This window comes from Archocentrus centrarchus, chromosome 2 (assembly GCF_007364275.1).
Source record: "Archocentrus centrarchus isolate MPI-CPG fArcCen1 chromosome 2, fArcCen1, whole genome shotgun sequence".
Taxonomy (NCBI): Eukaryota; Metazoa; Chordata; class Actinopteri; order Cichliformes; family Cichlidae; genus Archocentrus; species Archocentrus centrarchus.
In genome coordinates this window covers 19,142,534-19,154,571 of record NC_044347.1, presented here as the reverse complement: position 1 = coordinate 19,154,571, position 12,038 = coordinate 19,142,534, and the positions used below count along the sequence as shown (strand labels likewise).

At 36.9% G+C, this 12,038-nt stretch overlaps 1 non-coding gene across 1 annotated transcript; it reads left to right on the top strand.

The window, feature by feature from the left end:
* The first annotated feature begins 2,302 nt into the window (after positions 1–2,302).
* On the top strand, positions 2,303–2,421 carry LOC115799402 (5S ribosomal RNA). The gene has a single exon (XR_004021563.1). It is a non-coding gene; the product is annotated as a 5S ribosomal RNA (ribosomal RNA).
* Positions 2,422–12,038: the final 9,617 nt, after the last annotated feature.

Here is a 12,038-nt window from a genome sequence, read left to right as displayed (position 1 = left end):
GGTTAGATTTTAAGCAGATTAGGCTGTTTTTGACCATCAATGCATCCACAAAGTTTGCTTGTCAGCACAGCCTGAAAGCTGTGCTGACAAGCAAACTGGTCTGAGCTACTTCCTCTGTGATAGTTTTGGTTTTGCTTTTGTTACTTTGATTTCAACTTTTAATACTTCTAAGTTGATCTAATGCCTCAAATGTCATCATAAAAGATCATGAAAGAAAGGGAAAAAAATTGGCAAAATAAGAGGCAGCAAACTGCTTTCATTGGGTTCATTTATTAATTTTTTTGTGTATTGTGGAACAGACACTCTTTAATGCAGTAAATGAAGAGAAGATGAGTACAAAGCAGCATTAGTTTATACAAGTTACACTGCAGCTCCAGCTGGCAAATAAAGCAAAAAAAAGTTAAACAACAATAAAAGGCACGCAGGGCAGTGAGTCAGAACATGTTGGCTTGTAAGTCCTGATGCTCCAGATGTTCAAAGAAAAATATTTCTTAACCCCAAACTCTGCAATCGGATAATCGATTTTAACAGGCATATTAGAAACAAGCTGGAGATTTACATTATTCTAACACACAGCTGTAATGCAGCTGTGGCCTACGATCACTGAAATTAATGCATCATGGAGGAATTTAAACATGTTTTTCACAGATTACAAGATAAGACAATAAACAAAGCAACTAAATTTTTTTGTTAAATGAGTACAAGTGTGAGGCTTTAAGGGGTTAATTCTTTTTTTTTTCAAATAATTTATAAGTGACTGATTTAAAAATGTTCTGTGACATTTAGGTAGAACTGATGAGAAATGTGGCTCTTTTTTGTAAAAAAAAATTTATATTTGGTGTCCTTGGGGTGAAAAAAAAAACAACTTAGAATTACATATTATTGGTTTCCTTATTTATTTACTGAGAGGACGTTTATATCTGTGAAGCAGGGATGATGTGAAGCCCTCAGAGCTCAGCATTAACTTCTCGTTGGTCAAATATCACTCCAGTGTTCACAAAAATTCCCCAAACATGATCTGACTTCTTCACATTCATATCTTCAGCTGAGGTGGTCATCTACTCTGAAAACAAACACTTGAATGAGCTTCAGTTTGTATCCCAGATGGAAGTTTGTCAGATCTGCTTCTTTATATGAACATGACCTGATGTTTGTTTTGTAAAATTCTTTGTAAACTGCAAATCAATTTTGTGATGATTTTTTTTTATTGTATTAAATTTTACATGCCGCAATGTTGTTTTATGTCTCCATCTTATAAATCCACCATAATAGTGTCTAAAGTGAACTGAATGCATTTCTATATGAACTGGATATTAGAGGAAGACAGTGGTGAATGTCCTGGATCAGCACCTTCATCATCATTGATGCTCTTTGTGCAGAAAGGAAAGCAGGAAAAAAGCTACAGACTGCAGGAACATCTACTGACAGTCTAGAAACTAAAGTCAGGAAATAACGTTTGTGCATGTTTGTCATCTAGAAGATTTCAGACACATGAAATCAGAGTGAACTGAACCTCTGCTGGAAAACAGAATCACAACTCAAAAGTGGAATCAGAGAGGAGCAAGGATTTTCTTTGTTTTGTCAGTTTTAAGAAAAATTGACAAACATTACATTTAAAAAGTTCTTATTTCCCGAACCTGTCTCCACCATCATTCGAGACATCTCCACTGTGAGTGAGCAGCAGCGCCCCCTGCAGTGTGCAGAGAGAAGTGTAAAAGCTTACAGCACCTGGTATAGGCCCGACCCTGCTTAGCTTCCGAGATCAGACGAGATCGGGCGTGTTCAGGGTGGTATGGCCGTAAGCAGTTGACATGATGAATAACAGGCTTTTTATACATGCCAAAAAAAAAAAAAAATACATTGTTCTATCTTCACCTTATACATTATTAGCCTCATAGCATAATTGCCTAAGTAATTTTTAGGCAATAATAGGCAATAATGCAGGGTGAATCTACTGTGTCAGCAAAGTAGAGTCAGGCATAATCTCAATTTGGCCAAAAAATGACTTAGGCAATTATGCTAACGATATGCAGGCTGAAGCCTCCAAATGACAAACATGTTTTACTTAAAAATCGTCTTAATGGCCTGTGTGCCCTCTGTCACTGAAACACTGTCTTGTAATAAATTAAAAATTATTATTATTATTGATATATTACTGCAAGAAAAACATTTTTGTTGCTGAATGTTGAAGCAACAATTAACAACTAAGGTCTGCATGTTTTATCTGTAAGACTTCAAGTTGACTAGAGAGCTGTTCAAAGCTGTAACACGTATAAAAAGGTTGTTATTGAGTCATGCACTTGCTTACGGCCATACCACCCTGAACACGCCCGATCTCGTCTGATCTCGGAAGCTAAGCAGGGTCGGGCCTGGTCAGTACTTGGATGGGAGACCGCCTGGGAATACCAGGTGCTGTAAGCTTTTGCACTTCTCTCTGCCCACTGCAGAGGGCGCTGCTGCTCACTGAGTGGAGACATCTTCAGGAAAGACTTTAACAATCATATTATTAAACATCTAAAACAACTGAGCATTAACTTGTTGGGTTTTTTTTTTCAGATTTATAAAATCAGATTAATGGTTTGCTTGTGAGTTCAGCAGCTCAGGTGGAGCTGGCATATCAAACACACTGACCTGAAAACTCAAACAGTGGTGTTTAACAACTGCTTCTAAACACACTACGACACATCGAACAGCCTGCTGAGCTGCAGACCAAAAAAGCTGAATGTAGCAAAAAAGAAAGACATGAATTATAGTTTTCAAAGCAAGTTGAAGTGAAAAATTCCAATTAAAGTTCCAGCCCCATGTTTAGCTTCTGTAGTTAAAAAGAAAAAGGCTAGAGTACCCAAATTGTAAAACTTAATGAAATAGCCTGGTCCAGGAGGTCCTGTGTAGAAAGGAAAATGGGAGCAAGCTACAGACTGCAGGAACATCTACTGACAATCTGAAAACTAAAGTTAGGGAATAATGTTTGTCATGCATGAAGTCACTTTATCTTACAATATAAAGTTTGGGGCAACTATTATTGTGATTTGATGCCATATAAATAAAAGTGAATTGAACTGAAAGCGCATGAAATTTAAAAGTAAGTTCACTGTTACATTGTAGTGCTTCCTGGAGCTGTGTATTCGCTAAGTGAAGAGCAGCACCGTCTGCAGGCTGTGAAGAAAACTGAACCCTCTCTGCACTCAGTAGTAGAAAGTTAGAAACAGTCTCCCACCCTGGTGCTAACCAGGCTCAAACATGCTTAGATTCTGAGATCAAAAGTATGCTTAAAAACAGACTTTTTATGGATGATGAATACCACTGTTTTGTTTTTTTAAGCATATTACCTGATTGAAACAGCTCAACAGTAAAGCCATTAATTAAAGCCTCACTTTTACCTGCAACATAAAAAAGCTGCTCACATAAAAAAATATCAGTGATAAGTCAAGTGATGATGGACAATGTAAAATGGTGTTTCAGTGATACACAATCGATAAGGAAAATATATATTTTTAAATTTTATGAAATACAAAACTTACTGGTTTACTGAATGCACAAAACTTCTATTACTAATCCAACATTGCCCTGGATTCAGAAAGTGAATTTATTGCATAGACTGTGAACTTTATAGTGTGCAACAGGCATAGCAAACATTTTGAAGCTGACAAACACTACAGTTTTTTTTAAGATCATGTTATCCTGATGTGTTACAAATGAAACACGCTATTAGGGCTATTAACTCTATTTTCAACAGCCAGTTAAAAAATTACGTGTTTACACAGTTTTGCCTACCTGAAATACTTTTCAATTCTCTGTGAAAGCTGCAGGGGGCGCTGCTGCTGCAGGGGAGAATCTATTTAAATAGGAATTTAATACTACATTATTCTACAGTGTTTTACTCTAGCAGACAGTCACACTGCTGCTCTGTCTGCAGCAGCTGTGTTGCTTTCAGTCTGTATTATGTGTTTAACATTCATATTCTCCCCAGTTATCGCTCTATATTTACCCTTATGCAGCTTTTATTTATGACTTTAAAGTGTGCACTTTATGTTCATTAATCAATAGGACTTGCTAAACTAATAAAGCTTATTACTGTTGAAAAATGAATATTGAAGTTAATTAATGTTTTAAAGTATTTTAAACAGTTTTAGTTTTTATTCCTTTTATTTCCTTTTATTCATACACTGGCAGTGTGCAACAGTCTATGTGCAGATTTGATAAGGTCAGCAAATGTCCTGTTTTTAGGATCATATATTCATGGTCATAGAATAAAATTTTTGTAAAATTATTTGTAACCAACAGGAGAAATCATCAAAGAATAAAGTTATATCTAAGAATCTATATTTATTCCTGATGCTCATCAATATACTTCAGATACTACTGATAAAGTTCAGACCCTCCTACTCTTTGCACACAGAGGTCTGAGGGATCTTCTGGGAATGGTGATGTTGTTTTGCAGAGAGCTGATTAGTCAGTAGGTGATGATCTCTACCTGATGATCTTTGGAACAAAAGTTGCTTTGGAGCAGATTGTTATCATTAATTTTAAATGCCTATGTATGACTCAGAAAGCTCCTGTCATTCAAATTTCTGTACACTGCATTCCAAATTATCATGCAAATGAATTGACTGTTAGAGCTAAAATAAAATTTTATTGAACAAAACTCCCAATGATGACAGTATTTTATTTTTAACCTCCGTCTGCCTATCGGTGGATGAGGTATTAAAAATACATAAAGAGTAACACCTGCATCTCTCCCTCTTCCTGCTTTGTTTTCCACTTCACACTTAAAAAGATGTTCTGCTGTGCAGGTTTGAAAACAAATATATTTCCATGTGAATTTGATACTTCAGAGAAATCCCAATGTAGGTCTGAGCAATTACTTTATTTAAAATCATAACTGCAATTTGAAACTATGCAATTAGCAAATCACAAAAACTACAATTAGCATTCAAGTTATGCATCACATCTGATCCAGGGTTGAAATATTCCATTCAATTCAGTCGAGTTCAATTTTATTTATATACAGTAGCACCAAATCACAACAGTCGCCTCAAGGCTCTTTATATCGTAAGGTAAAGACCCTACATTAATTACAGAAAAAACCCAACAGTCAAAACAACCCTCTATGAGCAAGCACTTGTCCACAGTGGGAAGGAAAAAACTCCCTTTTAATAGGAAGAAACCTCTGGCAGATCCAGGCTCAGGGAGGGGCAGTCATCTGCCGCGACCGGTTGGGCTGAGGGGAGAGAAAAAAAGACATGCTGTGGAAGAGAGCCAGAGATTAATAACAATTAATGATTAAATGCAGAGTGGAGTATAAACAAAGTAAATAAGGTGAATGAAAAGAAACTGTGCATTATGGGAACCCCCCAGCAGCCTAGGCCTATAGCAGCATAACTAAGGGATGGTTCAGGGTCAGCTGATCCAGCTCTAACTATAAGCTTTATCATAAAGGAAAGTTTTAAGCCTAATCTTAAAAATAGAGAGGGTGTCTGTCTCCTGAATCCAAGCTGGAAGCTGGTTACACAGAAGAGGGGCCTGAAAGCTGAAGGCTCTGCCTCCCATTCTACTCTTAAGTATCCTAGGAACCACAAGTAAGCCAGCAGTCTGAGAGCGAAGTGCTCTGTTGGGGTGATATGGTACTATGAGGTCTTTGAGATAAGATGGGGCCTGATTATTCAAGACCTTGTATGTGAGGAGAAGGATTTTAAATTCTATTCTAGATTTAACAGGGAGCCAATGAAGAGAAGCCAACATGGGAGAAATCTGCTCTCTCTTTCTAGTCCCTGTCAGTACTCTAGCTGCAGCATTTTGGATCAGCTGAAGGCTTTTCAGGGAGCTTTTAGGACAGCCTGATAACAATGAATTACAATAGTCCACCCTAGAAGTAATAAATGCATGAATTAGCTTTTCAGCATCACTCTGAGAAAGGATGTTTCTAATTTTAGAAATATTGAGCAAATGCAAAAAAGCGGTCCTACATATTTGTTTAATATGTGCATTGAAGGACAAATCCTGGTCAAAAATGACTCCAAGATTTCTCACAGTGTTACTGGAGGCCAAAGTAATGCCATCCAGAGTAAGTATCTGGTTAGACACCATGTTTCTAAGATTTGTGGGGCCGAGAACAAGAATTTCAGTTTTATCTGAATTCAGAAGCAGGAAATTAGAGGTCATCCAGGCCTTTATGTCTTTAAGACATTCCTGCAGTTTATAACTAATTGATGTGTGTCATCTGGCTTCATTGATAGGTAAAGGTGAGTATCATCTGCATAACAATGAAAACTGATGCAATGCTTTCTAATAATACTGCCTAAGGGAAGCATGTAAAATGTAAATAGAATTGGTCCTAGCACAGAACCCTGTGGAACTCCATAATTAACCTTAGTGTGTGAAGAAGACTCCCCATTTACATGAACAAATTGGAGTCTATGAGATAAATATGATTCAAACCACTGCAGTGCAGTACCTTTAATACCTATAGTATGATCTAATCTCTGTAATAAAATGTTATGGTCAACAGTATCAAAAGCTGTCCAACAGGACAAGCACAGAGATGAGTCCACTGTCACATCTGTCAGTGACAGTGGACACCTGAGCAGGTTACAGTTCACTTCTGTCACAGAGGAAGAATGAACGCTTGGCTGTGGGCGCTTTGATTTTTATACATTTCAGTTGCACCACCTCAAGTAATCATTTGCATCAACAGCTACATCACTAGCGCACAAATTCTAAGGAAACTTTGCACTTTTCTGGTTGTGACTCAGGAACTTAATGCAAGTGTGAGTACAAATGACCACAGAACCATGTAGATGCAATTTGTCATTCACAGCTGGCTTTACTGTTTTATTAAAGGGATGTTTCTGTATATTTGCAGGCCAAACAACTGACAGTTTCTTGAAAGTATTTTTCTATATAAAACAAGCTGGTGTATAAAAAATTTTCAGCTAAAATATTTGCATTTCTGTATTAGAACCTGCGCAGATCCTGTAAATTACTTCATTTCAAACAAGGATCCAAATGCAGAAACCACTGAAAAAAACAGTCTATTTAATGAAAGTTGTTGAACAAAAGGGAAGGTTTAAGACAGGGAGAAGCAATCCAAAATGGTAAATACTCTAAAACATAATAGGGACATGAAAAACACACCAGGGGATAAAAAAAAAAAAAAAACATAAAATGAAAGAGCTTTCCACAGAAGTGTAACACAATCTGATGAAAACAAGACTGCATATAAGGCTGAGGTGTGGTTAGAAAATCGGTCAGGTGGGAATGAGATAAAACTCAAATTCATAACAAATCCCCACCACAGTAACAGTACATGATCATTTAAACAACCGCAACTGTAAAAGATGTGACTCAACAGATATTAAATCTGAATATTTCACAATTGTAAACTTTTCAAATAAACTGCTCAAAGAATTAATGCAACACTAGATTCTCACAGTATAACACATTAGTTCCAAGGACATTATTTTTCTCATCCAGCCTCTTTAAAATGGTGAGGCTTATTAAGTCCAAGTAGGATTTCTTTTAAATTACATTTCAAATTTGTCATTTTCATCTTGTCCCAAAATGTTTTCATTTTTCTAAAGTACACAACAAAGAAACAGAAAAACAGTCTTCTTTTAGCTTTAGTGCATTTAACACGTGGGCTATGGTAGAATTTCTTCAGTTTTAACTTGATATGTGTTAGAAATTTTAATAAATCAGTTATACTGTGTTTGTCTGAGGCATGTGTTGAGTTACAGCACTCAGTTTTCATTTTAATAATGATGAAAAGTTAAATAAAATTAGTAGTTTTTTCTATATTGTAATCAAAATTTTAGTTTTCTTTAATTAAATACCAGGAGAGGGACAATCTGAATGCAATGTAATTTATTAAAGACTTGCAAGCCGGAGCAGTTACAGGTAAACAACACCAAGGTTGCTAAGGAGAAGTGCTCACTGAGGAAGTCTCACTGTTTATCTTTTATACACATCAAATCTCTATGTGACGTTACACAAGAGCTTAAACTGACAATAACAAGAAATAAATTAGAAAGCTCTATTTAGTTGTTATGCATCATGAACTCAAAGTTAATAAATATTTTTCACTTTTTGTTGTTATTAAAACTCTTCATTTTAGGCAAGCAACACATTTCTTACAAACCGGTGTCCTCAACAAGTCCCGGTTCCTACATTCACTTTGCCGTGACCTCTGTGCACTTCTCTTTTCGTCTTTCCATATACTGGAGGGACACAGAAAGTTCAATACTCATAATGCAGTTTTGAACTAAAAATCTTACTATCAGACTATATTCTTCTATTCTTAATACTCTTAACTATGCTTCTTATTCTAACATTGTCTTAACTGATTTCTTATTTAATGCTTAATCAAAAGCAGGTTATATATTTCTCTTAATCACCATGCTGTGTTATATCAAAGCTTGATTATGCATATAATTCACATGAAAGATTAATATTTATCTAAATGTTCCTAACATATATTTATTTTATACTGTTCAAAAAAATTTAAGGAACACTTTGAAAAAACATCCAATCTCAATGGGAAAAATCATGCTTCATATTTACACTGGTATGGACTGGGTGATGTGTTTGGAATGAAACTATGCCACATCACTTGATAGAAATGAAAATTATCAACCCACAGAGGCTGAATTCAAAACAGCCTGAAAATAAAACATGAAAAAAATGATGCAGCAGGTTAGTTCATTTTGCAAAAATTTCATTGCAGCAACTCAAAATGGTGCTCAGTAGTTTGGATGGCCCTCACCCTGGGATCTCCTCCCAGGGTGAGCCTCTGACCAGTCTGAGGTACAACCTGGTAGGGTTGGATGGACTGAAACATGATGTCCCTGAGGTGTTCTATTGGATTTTGGTCAGGTGAGCGTGGGGGCCAGTCAGCAATATCAATTCCTTCATCCTTCAGGAACTGCCTGCCTACTCTCACCATATGATGTCAAGTATTATCGTGCACCAGTGTAGGGTCTGCCAATGGGTCCAAGGATTTCATCCTGATACCCTTACTCCTTGAGCAAACTGCTGTTGCAGCTGTTGTCACCAATTAACCTAACCGCAGTAACTGCATGTCTTTGAACTGTGGGAGGAAATCGGAGTACCTGGAGAAAACCCACACAGACACAGGGAGAACATGCAAACTCCACACAGAAAGGCCCGGGCCAAGGTGGGTTTGAACCCAGACCTTCAAGCTGTGAGGCAACAGTGTTGACCGTGCTGACCTCAGTGGTAATCGCATTTCTCCAATTTTGATAGCACGGTGTTGCAAACATTGTTTTTGTGGTGCAATGACGCAGCTGCTTTTAAGATAAACCATGTATGGTGCTTAGCGGTCAATCTGATACCACAAAGATGAATAATGTAATTTAAAGAGAAGATTACACATTATTTTTAAACACAGATAAAGCAGCAGACACTTTTCAGGGTGAGATAATCAGATTCAGTGAGCCAACAATATGTCTGCAGAATGTGCAACTCTTATGAAAATGTTGCTGGTACATTAAATAAAACCCTTTACAAAAACACTGGAGGCTAAAATTCAGGTTGTTCAGTGGGATCAGGAACATCTGATTTCCTGTTTTTGGCAGGAAATGAATTGTCTGCTAATTTATCTGTGTTCAAACATAATGTGTCATCTTCTCTTTAAATTACATTATTCATTTTTGTGGTATCAGATTGACAGCAAAGCACCATACATGGTTTATCTTACATTAAAAAAAACACATGTATTTTAGCTGCATCATTGCACTGCAAAAATAATGTTTGCAACACTGTGCGATCAAAATTGTAGAAATACGATTACCACTGAGGGCAGCACGGGCAGCACTGTTGCCTCACAGTTTAAAGGTCTGGGTTCAAACCCACCTTGGCCCGAGCCTTTCTGTGTGGAGTTTGCATGTTCTCCCTGTGTCTGTGTGGGTTTGCTCTGAGTACTCTGATTTCCTCCCACGGTCTAAAGACATGCAGTTACTGGGGTTAGGTTAATTGGTGATTCTAAGTTGCTAATAGCTGTGAATGGATGTCTGTTTGTTGCATACTTACTACTACTATTTGTTAATGCAAAAATATATAGTTCCAACCAAATACTACAGTATAGCAAAAACAAAAAAGTACATACAAATACACAGAGGCTAAAGGAACACAGAGTGTGTGTGAGTCTAGAGTCTAGACTGATTAAAACATTGTGGGAAGAGGTCAGAGGGACTTGGCTAAATGATTTCAAAAGAAACTTCATCAGACCCAAAACTCTTTCTATGAAGACTTAAAAATCCTCAGCCTTTTAAAGACACTGGTTAAGGCACTGAAAATTACACACTAATGGAGTAATGGAGAGGAGAGTGTCTTACTGAGTTGGGGATATGATAAAAAGTATATGTATTTGCTTCCTGTAATAGATGTGAATTTCTGTACCTAAGTCTTCAGACACTGGCTGCTTTCCACTCATTTTCAGTGCAGTCCTGTGTGGCTGCAGATCATGGAGTGAAAAAGTCAATTCACACTTAATCTTCTCCTCAGGAAGAGGCCCTTGATGATGACAGTGTCTGTCTGCCCAGTTAGCTTTAGGGATGTACTTCAGTCAATTGTTGCCCATTTCATGTAGATTTTAATTACCTGTCTTAGGTGGACAAAGTGTGCACACTAGGTTGCAATTGTACATTGTGTATGGTGGTGATCATAAATATCAGTTCCTTCTGTTGAATGAAAATTCTGCAGGAAGAAGAAATTTTGCTCCCTCTGAACCCGCGGCCTCCACTTTAAGGTCAGTAGGATCACACAGGGTAAGCAACTGACCTTAATTTAAAGATGGCTGTCAGTGACAGCTGCAGCTTTGTTCTAACAAGCCATTAAAAGCTGCACTGTTTAAATAGTAGTGTAGCGTAGTGTAGTGTAATAGGGTCCACAATGTCTGGAGGTTGCTGGGAGCAAATGTTACTGATTGTCTTCATCATGATAAACCTGTAAATATGAATTTCAGTCACACTATATGTAATTGTTATGAAATAGATTGTGACCAATGTGAATGAGGCAAAGTACAAAATGCATCTAAGGTGTCTGTCTGTGTGTCTTTGTGAACAGCAATTAAACATAATTTGGGAAGAAGAGGTTATCAGAAGGTGAGGGTACTTTTGCACACAGCATTGATTTTCTTTAATGGAGTGACTGAAATGCAGGAACTATCCAGCTGGAGTGGCCTGAGCCAGTCAGATGGCTGCAGCCACAGCTCTGTCATGGTGCAGTACAGTGCAGAAACCTAACCAGCTTCCTCTTGACCAGCTTCTTCTTCTAAAACAAGGCTTAAACCCATGCAGAAGACACACAGACACAAGACACTATGGCAACACACTGCCCCTTCCTTCAGTGTTGTTCTAATGAGGATAGTTGGTAACAAATGCATCTGTTTTCCACACAGCTTAGACATTAGCAAACTGGCATTACAGTATTAGTTTAGAATGACAGCAAAGATTTTCTTTAAAATTGTGGCATTTAATAAAACAAGTTAGATTCACAATGTACATATAGATTTATTTATTACAGAAAGTTTACATGCAATTAGCTGATGGTTATGTGGATTCTGTTGCGTAACCACTGCTGCCTCAGTACACATACAGTGAGAAGTTTTTTTCCCCCTTCAATATGAAATAAATGTAAGTAACAAATTTCCACTTTTGTCTCATATTTGGGTTTAAACTATGCTTTTCTAGTTGTGTACATGTAAACAAACTAAAAATATATTTCTGATCCCAAAACTTTGCTTTTGTGGTTCAGACAATGATGCTACAAATTTGTCCCTTTTTTTATATGCCAGTTACCGCTGGTTTTCATTTAGGTGTTAACTTTTTTTCAAGCTGTTTTCTCTTCAAAAATTGTCTATAAAAATGTTAAAAATATTCATTTAAAAGAAAAGATAACTACAACTAGTTAATGGCATAATAGCTATTTTGGGGCAAAAATCATTCTAAAACACACAAAAGCAAAGTTTGACAGCAATAATATTTTTTTATTGTTTTTCAACAAAAACAGAAAATAACACA